The 20,848-nt window shown below is 39.9% G+C and overlaps 1 protein-coding gene across 5 annotated transcripts in view; it reads right to left on the bottom strand.

Moving 5' to 3' along the window:
- Positions 1-20,848, bottom strand: part of PLAC1 (placenta enriched 1) — a 193,536-nt gene that overhangs the window by 23,978 nt on the left and 148,710 nt on the right. For 4 of the 5 annotated variants that reach the window (XM_032260250.1, XM_032260251.1, XM_032260249.1 and 1 more), the window contains exon 2: positions 9,219-9,290. The exons of the other annotated variant lie outside the window; for it this stretch is intronic. The gene's annotated coding sequence lies outside the window, so the exon portion shown is untranslated. The remainder of the gene's footprint in view (positions 1-9,218; positions 9,291-20,848) is intronic. 5 annotated transcript variants of the gene reach the window in all.

The following is a 20,848-nucleotide window of genomic DNA, read 5'->3' on the forward strand; positions in this document are numbered from 1 at the left end:
TATTTCCTCAGCACTTCATAGTTTTCAACATACAAGTCTTATTCATGTTTTGTTAGATATACACCTAAGTCTTTTTTTGAGCAATTATAAAGGGTGTTGTATTTGTAACTTTGATGTTTATGTATTCATTACTAGCATATAGAAATACATTGATTTGTATATGCTTATCTTGTATCTCCTGACCTTGATGAACTCATTTATTAGTTCTAGGAGTTTTTTAAAAATAGTTTTCTTGGTAGTCTTTATACAGACCATCATGTCATCTGAAAATAATGAAATTTTCATTTCTTCTTTTCTAATCTGTATGCCTTTTATTTCCTTTTCTGGACTTTCTGTGCTAGCTAGAATGTCCAGCACTATGATGAATAAGAATAGTGAAAGTGGACACCCTTGCCTTTTTCCTGATCTAAGGGTGAAAACACTACAATGAATAAGAATAGTGAAAGTGGACACCCTTGCCTTTTTCCTGATCTAAGGGTGAAAACAATCAGTTTTTCACCATTAAGTAAAATGTTAGCTGTAGAGTTGTTGTTTTGCAGATGCTCTTTATCAAGTTGGGGAAATTCTTCTCTATTCCCTGTGTACTGAGAGATTTTATCATTAATGGATGCTGAATTTTGTCAAATGATTTTTGGCATCAAATGATAAAATCATGTGATTTTTCTTCTTTAGCTGTTAATATGGTGGTTCATATTGATTGGTTTTTAAATATTGAACCAGACTTGCGTACATGGAATAAACCCTATTTGGTCATGGTATGTAATTCCTTCATATTGCTGAAGTCTATTTGCTAATATTTTGTTATTAATTTTCGCATCTAAACTCGAGTGATCTTGCTCTGTAGTTTTCTTGTAGTGTTTTTGTCTGGTTTTAGTATCAGTTTGTGTTTTTCAAGGAATTGGTTCATTCTTACATTTGTGTGTCTAAAGTTGTTAATCTTTTGATGTCTACAGGGTTTGTAGTGGTATCCCCTGTTTTGTTCCTGATACTGGTAATTTGTTTATTCTCCCTCTCTCCTCTCTCTCTCTCTCTCTCTCTCTCTCTTTTTTACCAGTCTTGCTAGAGATCTGTCAATTTTATTTTTTATTTTTATTTTTTACAAAGGAACAGAATTTTTTCCCATTAATTTTCTCTATTGTTTTCCTTTCTTTCAATTTCAACTCTTATCTTTATTATTTCCTTCCTTCTGCTTGCTTTGTGTTTATTTGTTCTTTTTGTAGGTTCTTGAGGTGGGAACTTAGATTACTGATTTAAGACCTTTCCTCTTTTCTAACGTATAATTTAGTGATAGAAATTTCCCTCTCAGTGTGGCTTTTGCCGTGTCCCACAAACTTTGAAATATTACACTTTTATTTTCAGTTCGGTTCAATGTATTTTAAATATTTCTCCTGAGACTGCCTCTTTGGCCCATAGATTATTTAGAAGAATGTTGTTTATTTTCCAAGTGTTTGGATGTTTTCCTGTTATCTTTCTGTTATTAATTTCTAATTTGATTACATTATCATCAGAGAACACACTATGTACAATTATAATTCTTCTAAATTTGTTGTGGTTTCTTTTATTATGGCTCAGAATATAGTCTATCTTGTGCTATGTTCTACAGAATGTGTATTCTGCTTGTGTTGGATGGAGTATTCTATATGTGTTGATTAAATCCTGTTATTGATGGTATTGTTGAATTCTATATTTTTGCTAATTTTCTGTCTAGTTGTTCTGTCAATTGTTAAGAGAGGGGTGTTGAAATTTCCAACTATTATTGTGGCTTTATGGATGTTCTTTCAGTTCTATCAGTTTTTGCTTCACATGTTTTGCTTCACAAACAGCTTGGTTGTTCGGTGCATGCACATTTAGGATTGCTAGGTCTTTTTGGTGAGTTGAGCCATTTATCATTATATAATGTCCCTCTCCATCTCTGGTAATTTTCTTTCTCTGAAGTCTATCTGATATTAATATAGACACTCACGCTTTGTTTTGAGTAGTGCTTGCCCGATATGTATCTTTCCTTCCTTTTACTTTCAGTCGTCTTATATAATTATATTTAAGGCAAGTTTCTTGTAGAGTACATACTGTTGGGTCATTTTATCTTATCCACTCTGCCAGTCTCTGTCTTCTAATGGGTGTATTTGGACCTTATATACATTTAATGTAATTATTGATATGTTAGGATCTACGTCTGCCATTTTATTTTTAATTTCGTTTTCTTTTTCCTGCCTTCCTATGAGTACTTGAATATTTTGGGGAATATTTTGTAACATTTTGATTTGTCTTTAGTGTATTGAGTGTATATATTTGTACAGATTTTGAGTGGCGGTTCTAGGTATCACATTGTATATACATAACTTATCACAGTCTACTGGTAATGTTATTTTGCCAGTATGAGTGAAGTGTAAAAACCCTACTTCTGTTAATGCCCCTTTATCTCCCTAGTTTATGATATAATCATCTTAAATATTTCCTCTACTTGCAATTAGAACTATATCAGACAGTATTATTATTTTTGCTATGACCATCAAACAACATTTGAAGACTCAGAGAGGAAAGAAATTCTAACATGTTCATCATGTTTTTACTTATTGTGTTCTTTCTTGCTTATTGCTGTTTCAAGATTTATTTTATCATTTCTGTTCTGTTTAGAGAACTTCCTTTAGCTATTATTTTAGAGTAGCTCTGATGGAGACAGGTTTTCTTAATTTTCCTTCATCTGAGAATGTCTCCATTCTCCCTTCATTCCTGAAGGACATTTTTGTGGGATATAGGATTTAGTTTTTTTCTTTCAATATTTGAAAAATGTGCCAATTCCTTCTGGCTATGTGGTTTCTGATGAGAAATCAACTGCCATTTAAATAATTGTTTCTCAGTTTCTCTGTCAAATCATTGTTTTTATTTTCTTTTTTGAGACAGAGCCTCACTCTGTTGCTCAGGTTGGAGTTCAGTGTGGCATGATCATGGCTCACTGCAGCCTCCACCTCACTGGGCTCAATGACTTTCCTACTTGAGCCTCCTGAGTAGCTGGGACTACAGGTGTGCAACACCACATCTGGCTAATTTTTGCACTTTCTGTAGAGATGGGGTTTCACCATATTGTCCAGGCTGGTCTCAAACTCCTGGGCTCAAACAATCCACCCGCCTTGGCCTCCCAAAGTGCTGGGATTACAGGCATGAGCCACTATGCTTGGCCAAATCATTGTTTTTCCTCTGTCTGCTTTCAAGATTGTTTTCTTTGTCTTTAGTTTTCAGCAGTTGGACTATGATATGTCTTAGTGTGGATTTTTTTGGGTTTAGCATGTTTGGGATTCTCTAAGCTTTTTGAATCTGTAGGTTTATGTCTTTTGCCAAGTTTGGAAAAGTTTCAGCCATTATTCATTGAAATACTTTTCAGTCTTAGTCTCCTCCTCTCATCCTGGGACTCCAATAACATGAATGTTTTATCTTTTGTAACAGTTCTACAGGTCCCTGAGACTCTGTTATTTTTTTCCAGTCTATTTGTTTTCTGCATAATTTCTATTGTTATATACTCAAGTTTGCTAATATTTTTTTCCTTTGTCCCCTCCATTCTGTTGTTCACCCTATTCACTGATATTTGCATTTTGGTTATTATGTTTTTCAGTTCTAAAATTTACATTTGGTTCTTTATATATTCTTTTTTGCTGAGACTTTCTGTTCTTTTTTTTTTGAGACAGGGTCTTGCTCTGTCGCCAGGCTAGAGTGCAGTGATGCGATCTTGGCTCACTGCAACCACTGCCTCCCGGGTTCAAGCGATTCTCCTGCCTCAGACTCCGAAGTAGCTGGGATTACAGGCGTGTGCCACCATGCCCAGCTAGTTTTTTGTATTTTAGTAGAGACAGGGTTTCACCATGTTGGCCAGGATGGTCTCAATCTCCTGACCTTGTGATCCACCTGCCCCAGCCTCCCAAAGTGCTGGGATTACAGGCGTGAGCCACCACGCTGTCCCGTGTTCTTTTTATTTGTTCCAAATATGTTTGTAATTGCTCATTGAAGCATTTTTATGATAACTGTTTCAAAATCTTTGTCAGATAATTCTATCTCAGTCATCTTAGTGTTGGCATGTATTGATTGTCTTTTTCATTCAGTTTGAAATCTTCCTGGTTTTTGGCATGATGAATGATTTTCAATTGAATACTGTTCATTTTGGGTATTATGTTATGAAACTCTGGATCTTATTTAATTAAACCTTATGTTTTAGTGATTTTTTTTCTGACATTGCTTTAGTAGAAAAAAGGGAAAGGGATGCCTTGTTACTGCCAGATTGGAGTAGAAGATCAGGCTCGCCACTCAGCCTTTGCTTGCAGTTGGAGGTGAGGGTTACAGTTTTTCCTCCGATGTTTGGCTACAGTAGAGCAGCAATTGTGTAAAAGTTTTCTGTCTTTTTCGGGTGTCCCTTTCCTAGTCCTCTGGCTAGAGAGAAGAGGCTTTTGTTGGGGCTTTAGAAAAATCTGCTCCCTTGGCCGGGCACAGTGGCTCACACCTTAAATCCCAGCACTTTGGGAGGCCAAGGTGGGCAGATCACGAGGTCAGGAGTTCGAGACTAGCCTGACCAACATGGTGAAACCCTGTCTCTACCAAAATATTTAAAAAATTAGCCAGGCATGGTGGTGCATGCCTGTAATCCCAGCTACTCAGGAGGCTGAGGCAGGAGAATTGCTTGAACCCAGGAGGCGGAGGTTGCAGTGAGCCGAGATCATGCCACTGCACTCCAGCCTGGGTGACAGAGTGAGACTCAATCTCAAAAGAAAAAAAGAAAAAGTAAAAGAAAAATCTGTTCCCATTGGTGTTTTCTGAATTGCTAGCTTCTCTAGCAGCTGGTCTGGGATACCTGAGGCCAAAAGAAAGCTTGGGGAACTCAAGAACTCGTCACTCTTTGAGTCTCAAGGTCCTCAGTGAGTCTATCTTCTCTCCATCTTTCTTGGTTGTCTTATGTTTGTGTATATATAACTAGGGTTTATAGTTGTACCTAGTGAAAGGAATAGGGAAAAGGATATCTATTCCATCTCTCTAAAAGCAGAAGTTGACTTTTAGGATCTCACATCTCTGATTAGTTATTAAATCTCATTACCTATCTCTGGAGGTATGGTGTCAAAAACTCACATTTTAATACGCTGTCTTTGTTGAACGAGTGGATCATACTCATGTAGCTTGTGAGATGTTGAAGTAGAACTATAGATTAAAGTGTCCCCTGAGCTCGTCAGCTGCTGAGCTGGTGACAGATTCCTTGAGTCTGTACTGCTCTTTAACAAGTGTTCAGTATGTGACCAGAACTGTACTGGGCGTTTAAGAAACTATAAAGAAAGATGTGGCCTTGACTCTCAGGGTATTTATGTCTATTTGGGAAAACAAGAAAAGTGAATTCTCCATTTCAGGACGTAGAATATAGTAGACACTCAATACACGCTTGTTGCATGAATGAATGCTGCTGAGCACATGCTGATTGCCCCTGAATGAGAAGTGCTAAACTAAACTGTGTGATGCAGATTAAAAGTGCTGTATGAAGCCAGAAGAGAGGCAGTAGTATGGCTGAAGTGGTCGAGAAGGGTTGTTTTTTTAAGAAGGTAGAGGTTGGGTGGTCTTGACAGTATGTCAGTACCTGGAGGTAGTTTTTGAAGGAAAAATTGACAGGACTTGTTAACAGACTGTTTGTTGGGGTTGAAATTCAGTAAAAAGCAAAACAGACTTTGGTCCTGGGTGACAGGGAGATGAGGGAAACACAGTGAATTTAACTTTGTACCTGATTAGCTTGAGTTGTTAGCAAAACATCCAAGCACAAGTACACAGTATTTGGAATATTTGGAGGTGAAGAAAAGATTAGACTAGAAAAACTCATCTTTTCACTTGAGAGTCTCCAGAAGATATAGGAACTATCCCATCTTAGCAGCCAACAAATGATGTGAGCTAAGGTAATTAATAACCTCTCTCAGGGCTTCAGTTTCCTCATGTATTAAATGAGGTGCATTGGTAGGTATTTTTTTTATGAGATAACATTGGATTAGCATAGTATCTGGTATTTGGAAGGAGCCCTATACTTGCTGGAATATTTTTCTTCCAGCTCTAATGATCTAGGATTGTGTGATTACTTCGAGATATGAACTGTCCTCAATATATCTGCTGATATGGTTTGGCTGCGTCTCCACCCAAATCTCATCTTGAATTGTAGTTCTCATAATCCCCAAGTGTCATGGGAGGGACCTGGTGGGAAGTAATTGAATCATACGGGTGACTACCCTCATGCTGTTCTCGTGATAATGAGTGAGTTCTTACAAGATCTGATGGTTTTTCAAGGGGCTTTTCCCTCTTTTGCTCGGGACTTCTCTCCCCTGCCGCCATGTGAAGAAAGACGTGTTTGCTACCCTTTCCACCATGAGTATAAATTTCCTGAGGCCTCCCCAGCCATGTGGAACTGTGAGTCAATTAAGCGTCTTTCCTTTATAAATTATCCAGTGCTGGGTATTTCTTCAGAGCAGCATGAGAACAGACTAATACATCTGCCTTCTATGATTGAGTTTTTCCTCCAGCAGAGCCCACCAGTTTATATCATGTGAGGCTAAGAATCTAGGGAAGAGAGGGTTACACATGTTGTGTCTCAATCTTTTCAGACTTCCCAAGTTTTTCTATCTTTTGAGCATTTGCATTTTTCACGCTTGAATCAGAAAAGCCTCCATTTTGGCTGACTCTAGCCCTTCACTCTGGGGAGTAAATGGGCAGGTAGCCATTAGTACACAGGAAGGGAGGGATTTGTGGTATCTTAAAGCCATTGGATTTTATTTATTTCCAGTTTGCTCAACATTTGTTCCCCAGATCTGGACAGTTTAAAAAGGGGTGGGGATAGAGAGAGAAGGATGAAAATTAACTAGGACTCGAGAAAAGGAAAAACATATTTGCCTTTCAATATCAAACTAAGGCTCAGAGAATTATTATTATTATTATTCTTTTTGACATAGGATTTCATTCTGTCACCTATGCTGGAGTGCAGTGGTGTGATCACAGCTCACTGCAGCCTTGACTTCCTGGGCTATGATCAGCCTCAGCCTCCTGAGTAGCTAGGACTACAGGCATATACCATCATGTCTGCTCATTTTTCACATCTTTTCTTTGTTGAAATGGGGTCTTCCTATGGTGCCTAGGCTGTGCTGGAACGTCTGACCTCAAGCAACCCTCCCACCTTAGCCTCTCGAGTAGCTGGGATTACATGCGATTGTCACCAGACCTGGCTAATTTTTAAATTTTTTGTATAGACGAGGTTTTGCCATGTCGCCCAGGCTGGTCTTGAATGCCTAGGCTTAAGTGAGCCACCCACCTTGGCCTCCCAAACTGCTAGGATTACAGGCATGAGCCACTGTACCTGGCCCCTCAGAGCACTTAAATTTGAAAAGACTTCTGGGCTTTAGTTTTTCGAAAAACTGACTACTGCCGTAACCATCCATATGGTATCTGAAGAGCTGACACTGAGCCCAAGAGTTTGAGGCTCCAGTGAGCTATGATCACCCCACTGCACTCTGGCCTGGGTAACATAGAGAGACCCTATCTGAATTTTTTTTTTTAAGGATGAAGAATTGACACTGGTTGGAGAAATGGATATCTCATTACTAGGATCTTATGAATGTCAGCCCTCTAGCCTAAGTACTTCTTTCAAATTAAAAAAAATTGGTTAAAGTAAGATAAGCTCATTACAAAAATAAGAAAATAAAAATGACTCATAATCCCACAACACAGGGATGATTATTGTTTTGTAGTTTGTTGTTTAGGGACATGGTCACCCAGGCTGGAGCAAGGTGGTGTGATCACAGCTCACTGCAGCCTCAAACTTCCGGATCCAAGGGATCCTCCCATCTCAGCCTGCCGAGTAGCTAGGACAACAGGCATGTGACACTATGGCTGGCTAATCATTGTTAACATTTCATTTTTTTTTCTGTTGAGATGGAGTCTCACTCTGTCGCCAGGCTGGAGTGCAGTGGTGCGATCTCAGCTCACTGCAATCTCTGCCTCCTGGGTTCAAGCTATTCTCCTGCCTCAGCCTCCCGAGTAGCTGAGATTACAGGTGTGTGCCACCATACCCAGCTAATTTTTTTTTTTTGTATTTTCAGTAGAGACAGTGTTTCAACATGTTGGCCTTGATATCCTGACCTCATGATCCACCTGCCTCAGCCTCCCAAAGTGCTGGGATTAGAGGTGTGAACCATTGTGCCTGGCCCATTGTTAATTTCTATTATTTCTTTCTAGTCTTTTTTTTCTGCGTGCACACACACAAACAAAGACACTTGGGATTTCACTGTACGTTCGTCTGTGTATCCTCCTTTTCCCCACTTAATTTAGACTCTGAACATTTACTCATGTCATTAAATATTCTTGTAAGCATGATTTTAAATAACTACGTTGCATTTCCTAGTGTAAATGTTACTGCATAGGATTTCATAGTATGGATAACTGAAGTTGTTTCCACTTCTTCTCTATTTCAAATGAGGGCACAATGAATTTCTGTGCATTTGTATTTTGTGCATCTCCATTTTCTTTTAGGATGAATCCTTAGATAGAGAATTACTGGGTGAAAGGATAAGAACATTGTTAAGGCTTTGGAGCATTTTGCCAAGTTGCCCTGTGGGAGAGTTGTACCAATTTGCATTCCTATTAGTGTTTGAGAATGCCTGACTCACTGCATTAACACAGAATATTTTATCGTCATGTATACATGATTCTCTTTTGGGTCATTTCAATTCAGATGGCATTTAGTGAGCACCTACTGTGTGTAGAGTGTTGTGCTAGGCATCTCTCCTGTTGTTATACAGCATAAGTGCTAGATCTATAACACATGTACAAAGATGGTTAAAAATGCAAATGAAATATAACAACACATAAATTTCTATGGCCAGGGCTGACATTATTCAGCCTTTAAATGGCTACTCATTGAGTAAAGACGCTGTGCTAGATAATTTAAAAATTAATTTAGATTTTGTAAGCACTTAAAAATCCAGAACGCATAATATAAATCTTGCAAACAATAGAGGTTTCATTGAGATCACTTACACTCTATTTCCTGGTATAAATTAGAGTAGGAATGGAAAGGAATATTACAAATCCACATGTTTTTAAAAATCAACAATCACAACTCATTTAAGTGAAAAGACAATTTCTGCTTTTGTCAGTTCCCTTCAGAAAGTTAACCTGTTGGTTATCAGAAAAGGGGGACACAAAACACGCGGAAAACTAACCTCCTTCTGGCAGCTGGGGATAATTTGTCAGTTTCCTTTGAAATGTGGCTTTGTGCTCACTGGCGAAGGCAGCTGGAACAGAAAAAGCATGACAGACAAAAGCTGAAATCCACATGAAGAAAGGTCTTTTTCCCAAAAACTACTGCCTGAGTTAGCAACGGTCAGAACAGAAAGTACATGTATATCTTCCCAGCAACAAACATGTCTGGTACTAGAGAAGACCCCCTATGTGACAGGAGGCATTTAGAATGGCTGTAGCCTTGAATAGGGCTGCTGGACAGCATTTGAACAAATCTTCCCACCCCCAAGACAAATCACACCCTCAAATTAAATCCATCTAAAACTGTGACTAAAGAAATGAAATTATGTTTTTCAATCAGTCCAAAGCATTTACTATTCTGAAAAGGAAGACCTACTTACTATATAGTGGATGATGGTACAAGAAGTAGACGTTTCAGTATATGATTTCCGGTTGAAAAGTAACCAATAGAATAACTAAAAATAATGCTATCAAACCAGAAATAACTGAAATGATCTGTAACGAGTGAATGCATAAGCTGTGGTACATCCATGCAATGGAATACTATTCAGCAATACAAAGGAATGAAAAACAGATATATGAATCTCAAAATAGTTACACTGAGTGAAAGAAGTCAGTCTCAAAGGGTTACATAGTGTATGATTCAATTTCTGGGACATTCTGAAAAAGACAAAATTGTAGCAAGAAAACAGATCAATGTAGGGGTTAAAGGGAGGAGCTGATTACAAAGGGCAGCATGAGGGGATTTTGGGGGTACTGGAACTGTTCTGTATCATCATTGTGGTGGCAGTTACGTGACTTTATGTATCTGCCTAGACTCATAGAACTGTACACCAAAAAAGCAAATTTTAAAATAGCACACTATTTTAAAAAGTAAAATTTAAAAAGTCTCGTAAAAATACTACTATCAAACATGGGGAGGTGGAAGAAAGAGAGGCAGTTGGGAGTAATGTTAAGTGAGCTAAATCTTCCATTTTTACAACAGGGAATCAATAGACAATGTCCAAAATGGATACACCAAGAATAGGAATAGAGTAATATTTAGAGATACAGATGTAACTATCAGATGAATTGCCAACAGAATCTGTTCAAAATGGTTGCCTCTGAGGAGTGGGACTGGGGATGGGGAGGAGTGGGGCAGAGAACCGTTGTTTTTTATTACCAGCTCTCTATATTATTTGATATTTTTAAACCATGGTCATGTATTACTTTGATTTAAAAATGAATGTAGTGGAAAAGCACTGGACTGGGAATCTAGAAACCTGTTCTCTAACCCTAATTTTGCACTAATCGAGCAAATCCCTTCCCCTCTCTGGACCTTGGGTTCTACATCTGTATGATAAAGGGGCTGGACTATGTGATGTTTAAGGTCTCCTTCATACCTAAAGAAAACTATAAAATTCGATTACTTGCATATATCCACAATTCTTTGTTGAATGCCAAGCTATGCAACATGCATTTTTATTTTTAAAGCTGGAAGAGACTACCTCATCAAATTCAGCAGTCTCTTTTTAACTGCTGAAGAAACCAAGACACAGATTCATTAAAAGATTCACTTGGAATGACAGTTAATTGGCAACAGAGCTAGGACTGGAGCTCGGGGCTCTTCGTGGCTCTTTCTGTTGCACCACATAGCTTCTCCTAGGCCTAATGGAATCAGTCCTGGGCACCAGGGTTGACAAAAATTCCCTTGGATGACACCAGGAGTGTAATTCACATACTGAAACGGTTTCATTAGCCTGGGAGATGAGTCAGAATTTTGGAAGTGGTCCCTGACATAAGCATGTATGACACAATACCATAGGCATCCCAAAGTTGGTCAAGTCTATGTTAAAATTCCAATTTTAGGACTCTATTCCCTAATAACTGTCTAATAAGCTGCCCTTGGCAGCTACTGCTAGCCTACTGACTTCCCCTTTTGTGTGACAGGAATCCCACTACTCAGAAATATCACCATTCTCATTCTGATGTAAAACGATGGGCTCATCCATTATTTTCTCATCAGCCTTTCATCTCTAGAGCCTCTCAGCTTGCAGCATGATTCACTGAAATACATCAAATATGACAGAAGATACGTGCATTTGGAAACCTGCATCAGCCATCATCAAATTAAAAAGGTATTTTGATCTGATTTAGCAATCATCCTTGGAATAAAGTTGAAACAGACCCCTGACTTTGACCACACCGTCTTCCTAGGGAAGACCTTCCATGTTGACCAGCAAGCAAGCTAAAAGTATGTGTTTTGCCAACCCTCCCCCTTTGCTGGGGCCCACAGGCGCACTTGCCCCTCATCGCACAAGGTCTGGGGTTTACAGAATAAGGACACCATTATGCAGGGTTATCATTCTTCCTTAGTGGAAACAACACTGCCCTTTGTAAGCTCCCAGCTAACTTCAAAGGGTGTGGCTATCTTTCTGTGCTCCAAGGGGAGGCTCCTTGGGAAACATTGCTCACAGTGCCTTTCCAGCTCTAGAATCTTCTTTAGCTGATAGTGAGTTAGAGCAGGCATTTTCAGGCAGCACCCCCAGCCCTGCACCCCCCCACCCCGCCCCATTGGTGCTTTGTCTACTTTAGAGGCCAAACTGGATTTTTTAAAACCTACTTGGAAAGTACTTGTTTGCCAACTTTTATGCTCCACTCCTATCAGTGCTCCCACTCCAGCCTGGCTTTCTGCCCAGTTCTGAATCTTGCCTTACCTACTGCCTGGCGTTTACTTCACAACAGCTGGCCCAGAGATCTCAAGTACTTAGCCTCAGCTGCCAGCTTTGGGGAAGGAGAGGCCCCTGTAGTTGAGCCTGTGACAAAGACAGCATTTGTTTCCACGCTGGTATTCTCAATGTCAACATCAGTGACAGGCTCCAAAGAGGATCATACCCGTCATTGCCCACTTGATGAGAACTCCACAAGCCCAGGGATGTCCATTCATCCGGCTTCAGCTCTCCCCACAATGCTGTGAGATGCCTAGAGACCACTAATAAGATTCCTGTTTTTATTTGCCCATGGGGAAAGCAGACAAATGCCTGGAGACTAGGGGACTTGTCCAAGAGAAATACGAGCATTTTATTCACAACAAGAATCAGGATAGCTGTGTCTGACAAATGTTGGTTTCTGTGATTTACGAATTCGTTTAGCTGAAAAGTGCTATAAGCTGGCTTGCTCATCACTGAGTGACCTGAAGTGATCGATGATGGAGAGGAGGTTGCTGTGAGGATAGAGGTGGCTCAGTACCCTGCAGGAGCAATGCAAAGAGACACTGTACCCGAGACCATCTCCCCAAACTGCAAAAGAAATATACAAAAATATATATCTCCATATAATTATGTTTTGGCTGTTGAGTTTTTCTTTACAACAATAAAAGTAGTGCTATTGTCTTGTTCCTCAGTAAGTTAAACACAGAATTACCATATGACCCAGCAAGTCTATTCCTAGGTACATATCCAATAGAATTGGAAATAGTTGTTGAAACAAAAACTTGTACCCCAAATGTGTAGCAACACTATTCATAATAGCCAAGAGGTTGAAACAATCCAAATGTCCATCAGCTGATGAATGGATAAGCAAAATGTCATATATTGGTACAATGGAATATTATTCAGCCATAAAAAGGAATGAAATGCTTATACATGCTACAATTTGGATGAACCTTGAGAATATATGCTAAGTGAAAGAAGCCAGACACAAAAGGACTGCTATATGATCCCAGTTATATGAAATATCCACAATGTGCACATCCACAGATACAGAAAATAGATCAGTGGTTATATAGGGTTAGGGGAAGAACAAGGAGTGAGTACTTCAAGAGGGATAGGATTTCCTTTTGGGATGATGAAAATGTTCTGGAAATTGATAGTGGTGGTGGCTGGACAACACTGTGAATGTGCTTTGTTCCATTTATTCTATCATTTTGTATCGTTTTTCTTTTTCTTTTCTTTCTTTCTTTTCTTTTTTGAGACAGAGTCTTGCTCTGTTGCTAGGCTGGAGTGGAGTGGCGTGATCTAGGCTCACTGCAACCTCTGCCTTCTGACTTCAAGCAATTCTCCTGCCTCAGCGTCCTGAGTAGCTGGGACTACAGGTATGCGTCACCACATCTGGTGAATTTTTTGTATTTTAGTAGAGATGGGGTTTCACCATGTTGGCCAGGATGGTCTTGATCTCCTGACCTCGTGATTCACCCATCTCGGCCTCCCAAAGTGCTGGGATTACAGGCATGAGACACTGCACCCAGCCTCATGAGCCCCTTGTCAACATGGAGGGTCACTCTGGCCACCCTTGCCATGGCCTGTGCTCAGTGCTCACTCCAGATACGTGCTGCTTACTCTTTATCCATATGAACAAGACAAGGCCATTTTGCATTGTATGGCATAATAATCCATGCAGATCCCACAGCTCCAAAGCTGGTTGGGGGTGACAGGTTGGGATGCCAGCAAATAGGATAGTGGCAGGCTGGAGTTTCTGAACTGATATGACTACAACAACCAGTAATCCTGTCTCACATAAACAAATTTATTTGAAATAATCCATGTTAAGATGCCTTGCCCATCTTAAGCACTCAATAAATGTTAATTATTATACTTTTTTGAGGCGGGGTCTCACTCTGTCGCCCAGGCTAGAGGACAGTGATGTGATCACGGCTCATGCAAACCTCCACCTCCAAGGCTCAAGTGATCCTCCTACCTCAGCCTTCTGAGTAGCTGGGATTACAGGTGTATACCACCATGCCTGGCTAATTTTTGTCTTTTTTTGTAGAGACGGTGTTTTGCCACGTTGCCCAGGCTGGTCTCAAACTCCTGGGCTCAAGTGATCTGCCAACTTTGACCTCCCAAAGTACTGGGATTACAGTGTCAGGTACCACTCCCAGCCTATGCTTTTATGATAAAGGTATTTTATACATCCATTAAAATTATGTTTTTGAATATATCTAGGCATATAAGAAAGTCATTGTTAAGTGAAAGGACGTTACAAAGAATGCATACAGTATCATCTCATTTTTACAAAAAATGTGATTTGTGTATGAGAGATATTGTATAGTAATTTACAACTCAGGATCTGAAGGTAGGCCTGTTCTTAAATCTGTGCACTATCACTTATTAGCTGTGTGACCTAGAGTAAGTTACTAAGCCTCTCTGAGCACCTTACTATATATATACACATATATATGCATATATATTTGTAATGATATGCTTGGATATCTTGAAACCCAAGAAGCGTTAAGTGAATTGTAATTTCACAAAAGAATGAATAAGAGAGTTCAATACGGTAGTTGGATGCACAGTGGACAGCGCAAAAATGAAAACTTTTCAGTGGGCCAGAAATAACCAGTCAAAAACTACCGTGATAAAAAGACACGAGACACAAGGCAGGTGTAGGTTTAGTGCAAAGTGCTGGTTGTCTGATCTGCCAAACTCTAGGTCACACTTGGACCCCTGGGCTTAGAAGCAGCTCCATGGTTGCTATGGTTTCTTAGGCCTGTCAGCCTCTGGCCCTTGGCCTTCGCACACTCAAGGGTCTTGAAGTCAAACTGCATTCCATCACCTTATCGTACTTGTTCTCTCTTCAGCCAAGATGTAATTGCTCCAATAGCAAACTAGTTTGCAGAAGTGCTACTCTGCCTCTCTGGTAGACAACTTTATATATCTTCCCCATTGCAAAGCCATTTTTGCTTCTTGAACTACATTTGATTTTCATTAGAAAGTATTTTCTTTAAATTTGCAGGGAGAAGAAACTTAAGTAGTCCTCTGCAGGAAGTTTTGCATAGTCATTAAGACTAGGGGTTCAAACCTCAGCTTTCCACCTATTAGCCACCTTGCCTTAAGTCCCTAAGTCTCCCTTTCCATCAGTTTCCCCCTCCGTAAATGGAGGACAATAATATTATCTCACTTAAGGGTGCTGTAAGAGTAAATGAGATTATGTATGTAAAGGGTTTTTAGCACAGTGCTGGACACATAGAAAGCTCTCAATATACAGGAGATGCTATCACTAAAACAGGAAGAGTTTGTCCTAAATGAATATCAAAGGTTTCATCTCTTATAAGCTAAAAACTACTCTCAGCAATTAAATGGGATTTCTCCACCCCTAGTTTCTATCCAACAAAATTTCAAAAATGTCAGGGTCTTAATTTCAGTCTCGGGCTCCCAAACACAACTGTGCAGACATTTGTATATAAGGAAATATATCTATATGGAAATATACATAAGGAAATACACTATCTCCGTACAGAGCCACAGGACACTTCATCCAGCACGGCAACTGAAACACAACAATGTCATTTTTATATTCCTTTAAATATATATATAAATATATTTATTTTTATATTTAAAAGTTCATAAGAACAAAATCCTCCTTTTCCAGCCAGATGAATGTATTGGTACCTTTGCTTTGCCCTGCCCCTGAGCTGGAGTAGCTGAACCTGTACTGAATCCAGCCTCCAAGAGCAATCTTGGTCAAGTGCAGGAACCCCTGCGGGGGTTCCACCCCATTTGTACTTGAGGGTGTGTGGGGATTGGGTCAGGCATGGGTTTCTCAGGCACACATAGCAGCCTCAGAGGGGTCTCTACATGAAACCACCTCACTCATATTTCTGAAAGAAATGCTCAAAGCCGAGATGGGTTGGGTGGCTAACACTGGTAAACCCAGCAACTCGGGAGGCTGAGGTGGGAGGATCGTTTGAGCTTGGGAGTTCCAGATCAGCCTGAACAACATAGTGAGACCCTCATCTCCAAAATAAAAGGAAAAAGCTCAAATCTGAGAAAGAAATGCTCATGTCAATCCAGGGAACTGAATCCCGAGAGACCTTTGCAAGATCTCCCTTTTGTACCTTTCATGTTAAAATGTCAACAGAATTGCATCCATGTGGGACCAGGTTCACGACTCACCTGTGAAAACTGAGAGACCATTTTTCCACCCTAAAAGCCTCACAAGACCTGTTACATCAAGTAGAACTCTGGGCAGAGGCGGAGGAAGGGGACTGTGGAGGTACTTTGTCATCCCATGCCTCAAAGCGTCCCTAGGGCAGTAACTTGGACATAAGCTGGGGCAGTTTCTATGTCAAAGGACCCTCTGTGACTCCTTTGGTGAAGAACCGTGGTGCAACATGAAAAGTCACCTCTCAGGCTCTCTCCTTTGCAAGTTGTCTTGCCTGGTTTTCTTCAAGCAGGACGCGTGCTCCTGGATGAAAGAGGTATTTCTCATGTTGTAGAAATATAAAGACCAAAAATGGACTTGCTTCTTACAGAGAGAAAAGTCTTTGTGTTACTCCAGCCAAAGGCTCTAGAGACCAGCGAGTGCTTTCATCCTTCCTCTTTCTTTGTTTCCATGGCTTCATCCTAGCCCACACTGACCACTGATGGCTGGATTCTTACTCCTGGCTCCCAGGTGGACTCTCCGACTCTACTCCCTTTTCTTGCCGCTCTGTTGCCACACCTCACTGCTCACTGCCTACCAAATCAAGTCCAGTCCCCTTCCCTTGTTTGAGCAATCAATGCCTTCCATAACCTCTTTGACCAAAATTCCCACCGTTTCCCAAAGTGAACTCCCTGGCTGACCACTGTGTGAGCCCCTCCATTCCCCAAGTCTACTCATCCCAGCCTCTATGCTCCTGCTTAACTGCCTACCAGACTGCTTCCCTCCGCATCCCTGGCAGCCCAGGGCCCACCTCCTCCAGGAAGCCTTCCCTGGATCCTGCAACTGACCTACATCTTCCGCTCACTACAGTCTCACAGCCCTTAGCTGTACCAGATCATCCAGTGTCTAGCATACTTTCTTACAATTTTTACTTTCATGTATTCTTTGAAAATGTTTTTATTGCATATATGTTTGAGATGTATAACATGATGTGTGTGTGTATATATATATATATATATACACAGTAAAATACAATCAAGCAAATTCATATGTCCATCACTTCACAGGGGTACATTTTTTGTGTGGTAAGAGCACCTAAACTCTACTTTCTTAGAAAATTACATACCATGTTATTAACTATAGTCCTCATGCTGTACATCATCAGCTTTCTAGAGTTATTCGTCCTACATAAATCATATTTGTACCCTTTAAGTTACATCTCCTCACTTTCTGTATTTGACTTTTAAAAAATTCTACATTCTACATATAAGTGAGATTATTCAGTATTTTCTTTCTGTGCCTGGTCTATTTCACTTAGCCTAATGTCTTCCAGGTTCGGCCACATTGTCAGAAATGGTAGAATCACCCTTTCTTTTAGGTTGAATAATATTCCATATATGTAAAACACACACACAAAATATATATATATATATATATATATATATATACATACAAAAAAAAATACACACACACACACACACACACACACACACACACACCACAATTTCTTTTTTTATATAGAGACAGAGTCTCACTCTGTTGCCCAGGCCGGAGTGCAGTGGTACAATCATAGCTCACTGTAGCCTCAAACTCTTGGGCTCAGGTATCCTCCCACCTCCACCTCCTGAGTAGCTGGCACTACAGATGTGCACTATCATGCCCAGCTAATTTTTTGACTTTTGTAAAGATAGGATCTCACTATATTGCCCAGGCTGGTCTCAAACTCCTGGCTTCAATCTATCCTCCTGACTCAGCCTCCCAAAGCATTGGGATTACAGGCATGAGCCATTGTGCCTGGACACAATTTCTTTATCCATGCATTCATTCCTGGACACTAATTGTTTCTGAACCTTGGCTATTGTGAATAATGCTGCAATGAACATGAGAGGACAGATATCTCTATGAGGTGTTGATTTCATTTCCTTTGGGTATATATCCAGAAGGAGAATTGATGGGCCATATGGTAATCCCAATTTTAATTTTTTCAGGAACTTCTATTCTGTTTTTCATAATGACTTTACTAATTTACATTCCCACCAGCAGTGTTATTGGGGGGGGATCCCTTTTTCTCCACGTCTTTGCCAACACTTGTTATCTTTTGACTTGTTGACAATAGCCAACCTAACAGATGTAGGTGATATCTCATTGTGATTTTGATTTGCATCTCCCTAATGATTAGTGATGTTGTGCACCTTTCCATATATTTGTTGGCCATTCGTATGTTTTCTTTAGAGAAATGTCTCTTCAGATCCTTTGCCCATTTTTAAATCAAGTTATTTATTGATTTATTTTGCCATTGAGTTGTGTGAGTTCCTTTTATATTGTGGCTATTAGCCCTTATTAGATACATTATTTGCAAATCTTTTCTCCCAATCTGTAGGCTGCCTTTTCATTTTGTTGATTATTTTTCTTGCTGTTTGGAAGCTTTTTAGTTTGATGTAGTCCCGCTTCTTTATTTTTGCTTTTGTAGCCTGAGCTTTTGTTGTGATACCTGAAATATCATTGCCAAAGCTAGTGTTAAGGTGCTTTTCTGCTGTTTTCTTCTAGTTTTATGGTTTCAGATCTTACATGTAGGTCTTTAATGAATTTTGAGTTGACTTTTGTGTATGGTATAAAAGTTTAATCTCATTTTTATATCCAGTTTTTCCAACAGCATTTGTTGAAGACACTGCGCTTTCCCCATGGTGTCTTCTTGGCACCCTTGTTAAAAATTAGTTGACAGCGTATACTTGGATCTATTTATGGGCACTCTATTCTATTCTATTGGTCTATATGTCTTTTTATATGCCAGAGCTATACTGTTTGGATTACTATAGATATTTAATATAATTTATTATTTTTTTCTTTTAGAGACAGGGTCTTGCTTGTCACCCAGGTTGGAAACCAGTGGCACAATCATAGCTCACTGTAACCATGAACTCCTGGGCTCAAGCAATTCTCCCTCTTCAGCTTCGCAAGTAGCCAGGACTGCAGGACTACCACCACGCCCAGCAAAAAAAAGTTATTTTGTAGAGACAGGATCTTGCTATGTTTCTGAGACTGGTTTCAAACTCCTGGACTCAAGCTCTCCTCCCACCTTGGCTTCCCAAAGTGCCGGGGCTACAGGCATGAGCCACTGGACCACCTGCATGTAATATAATTTGAAACCAGGATGGGGGATGCCCCCAACTTTCTCTTTGTTTCCCTCTCAAGATTGCTTCAGCTATCTGAAGTCTTTTGTGGTTCCAAACAAATTTTAGAATTGTTTTTTCTATTTCCGTAAAAAATGCTGCTGGAATTTTGATTGGGATTACATCAAATCTGAATGTCACTTTTCTTTTTTTGAGACAATCTTGCTCTGCCTTCCAGGCTGGAGTGCAGTGGTGCTATCTTGGCCACTGCAGCCTCTGCCTCCTGGGTTCAAGCTATTCTCCTGCTTCAGCTTCCTGAGTAGCTGGGATTATAGGTGCCCACCATCATGCCTGGCTAATTTTTGTATTTTTATTTTATTTTATTTTTTTGTAGAGACAGAGTTTCACCATGTTAGCCACGCTGGTCTCGAACTCCTGACCTCCAGTGATCCACCCACCTCAGCCTCTCAAAGTGTTGGGATTACAGGCGTGAGCCACCACGCCCAGCCTGAATATCATTTTAGGTAGTAGTAGGGACGTTTTAACAGTGTTAATTCTTCCAATCCATAAACATGGGATATCTTTCCATTTATTTGTATCTTCTTCAATTTATTTCAACAATGTTTTTAGTTTTCAGTGTAACAGATCTTTTTTCTCCTTGGTTAAATTTATTCTTAAATATTTTGTTCCTTTTGGTGCTACTGTAAATGGGATTGTTTTCTTGATTCTTTTTTGGTATAGTTTGTAGTTAGTGTATAGAAACACCATTGATTTTTGTATGTTGGTTTCGTATCATCAATTTTACTAAATTCATTTACAGTATTAGGTCTAACAGGTCTTTTAGTGGAATCTATTTTCTACATATAGGATCATGTCATCTACAAAGGAATAATTTGACTTCTTCCTTTATTTTCTTCTTCTTTTTTTTGAGACTGGGTCTGGCTCTGTTGCCCAGGCTGGAGTGCACTTGCATGATCTCAGCTCACTGCAACCTCTGCCTCCTGGATTCAAGCAATTCTCATGCCTCAGCCTCCCAAGCAGCTGGGACTGCAGGTGCGAGCCACCACGCCTAGCTAATTTTTGTATTTTCAGTACAGACAGGGTTTTAGCATGTTGGCCAGGCTGATCTCAAACTCTTGATCTCAAGTGATCTGCTTGTCTCGGCCTCCCAAAGTACTGGGATTACAGGCATGAGCCACCATGCCCGGCCTACTTCTTCCTTTCTTATTTAGATGGCTTAAATAAGTGTGTGGTTGCTCAGGTGAGTACTTCCAATACTATGTTGAATACAAGGGGCTAGAGTGGAATTCTTGCCTAGTACTTAATCTTAGAAGAGGAAAAGCTTTCAGTTTTCCCCACTGATTATGATGTTAACTTTGGGCTTTTTCACAAATGATCTTTACTGTGTGAGGTAAGCTCCTTCTATACTTAATTTGTTGAGAGTTTTTATCAAGAAAGGATGTTGAACCTTGTAAAATAATTTTTTGCATCTATTAAGATGATCAGGTGGTTTTTAGCCTCATTTTGTTAATGTAGTATATCACACTGATGTGTGTATGTTAAACTAACCTTGCATCCCAGGGGTAAATCCCACTTCATCATGATCTATAATCTTTTTGATGCACTGTCATGAAATTCTT

Source organism: Sapajus apella, unplaced genomic scaffold, assembly GCF_009761245.1.
Source record: "Sapajus apella isolate SASKATOON/1434 unplaced genomic scaffold, GSC_monkey_1.0 scaffold115, whole genome shotgun sequence".
In the NCBI taxonomy this organism is placed as follows: domain Eukaryota; kingdom Metazoa; phylum Chordata; class Mammalia; order Primates; family Cebidae; genus Sapajus; species Sapajus apella.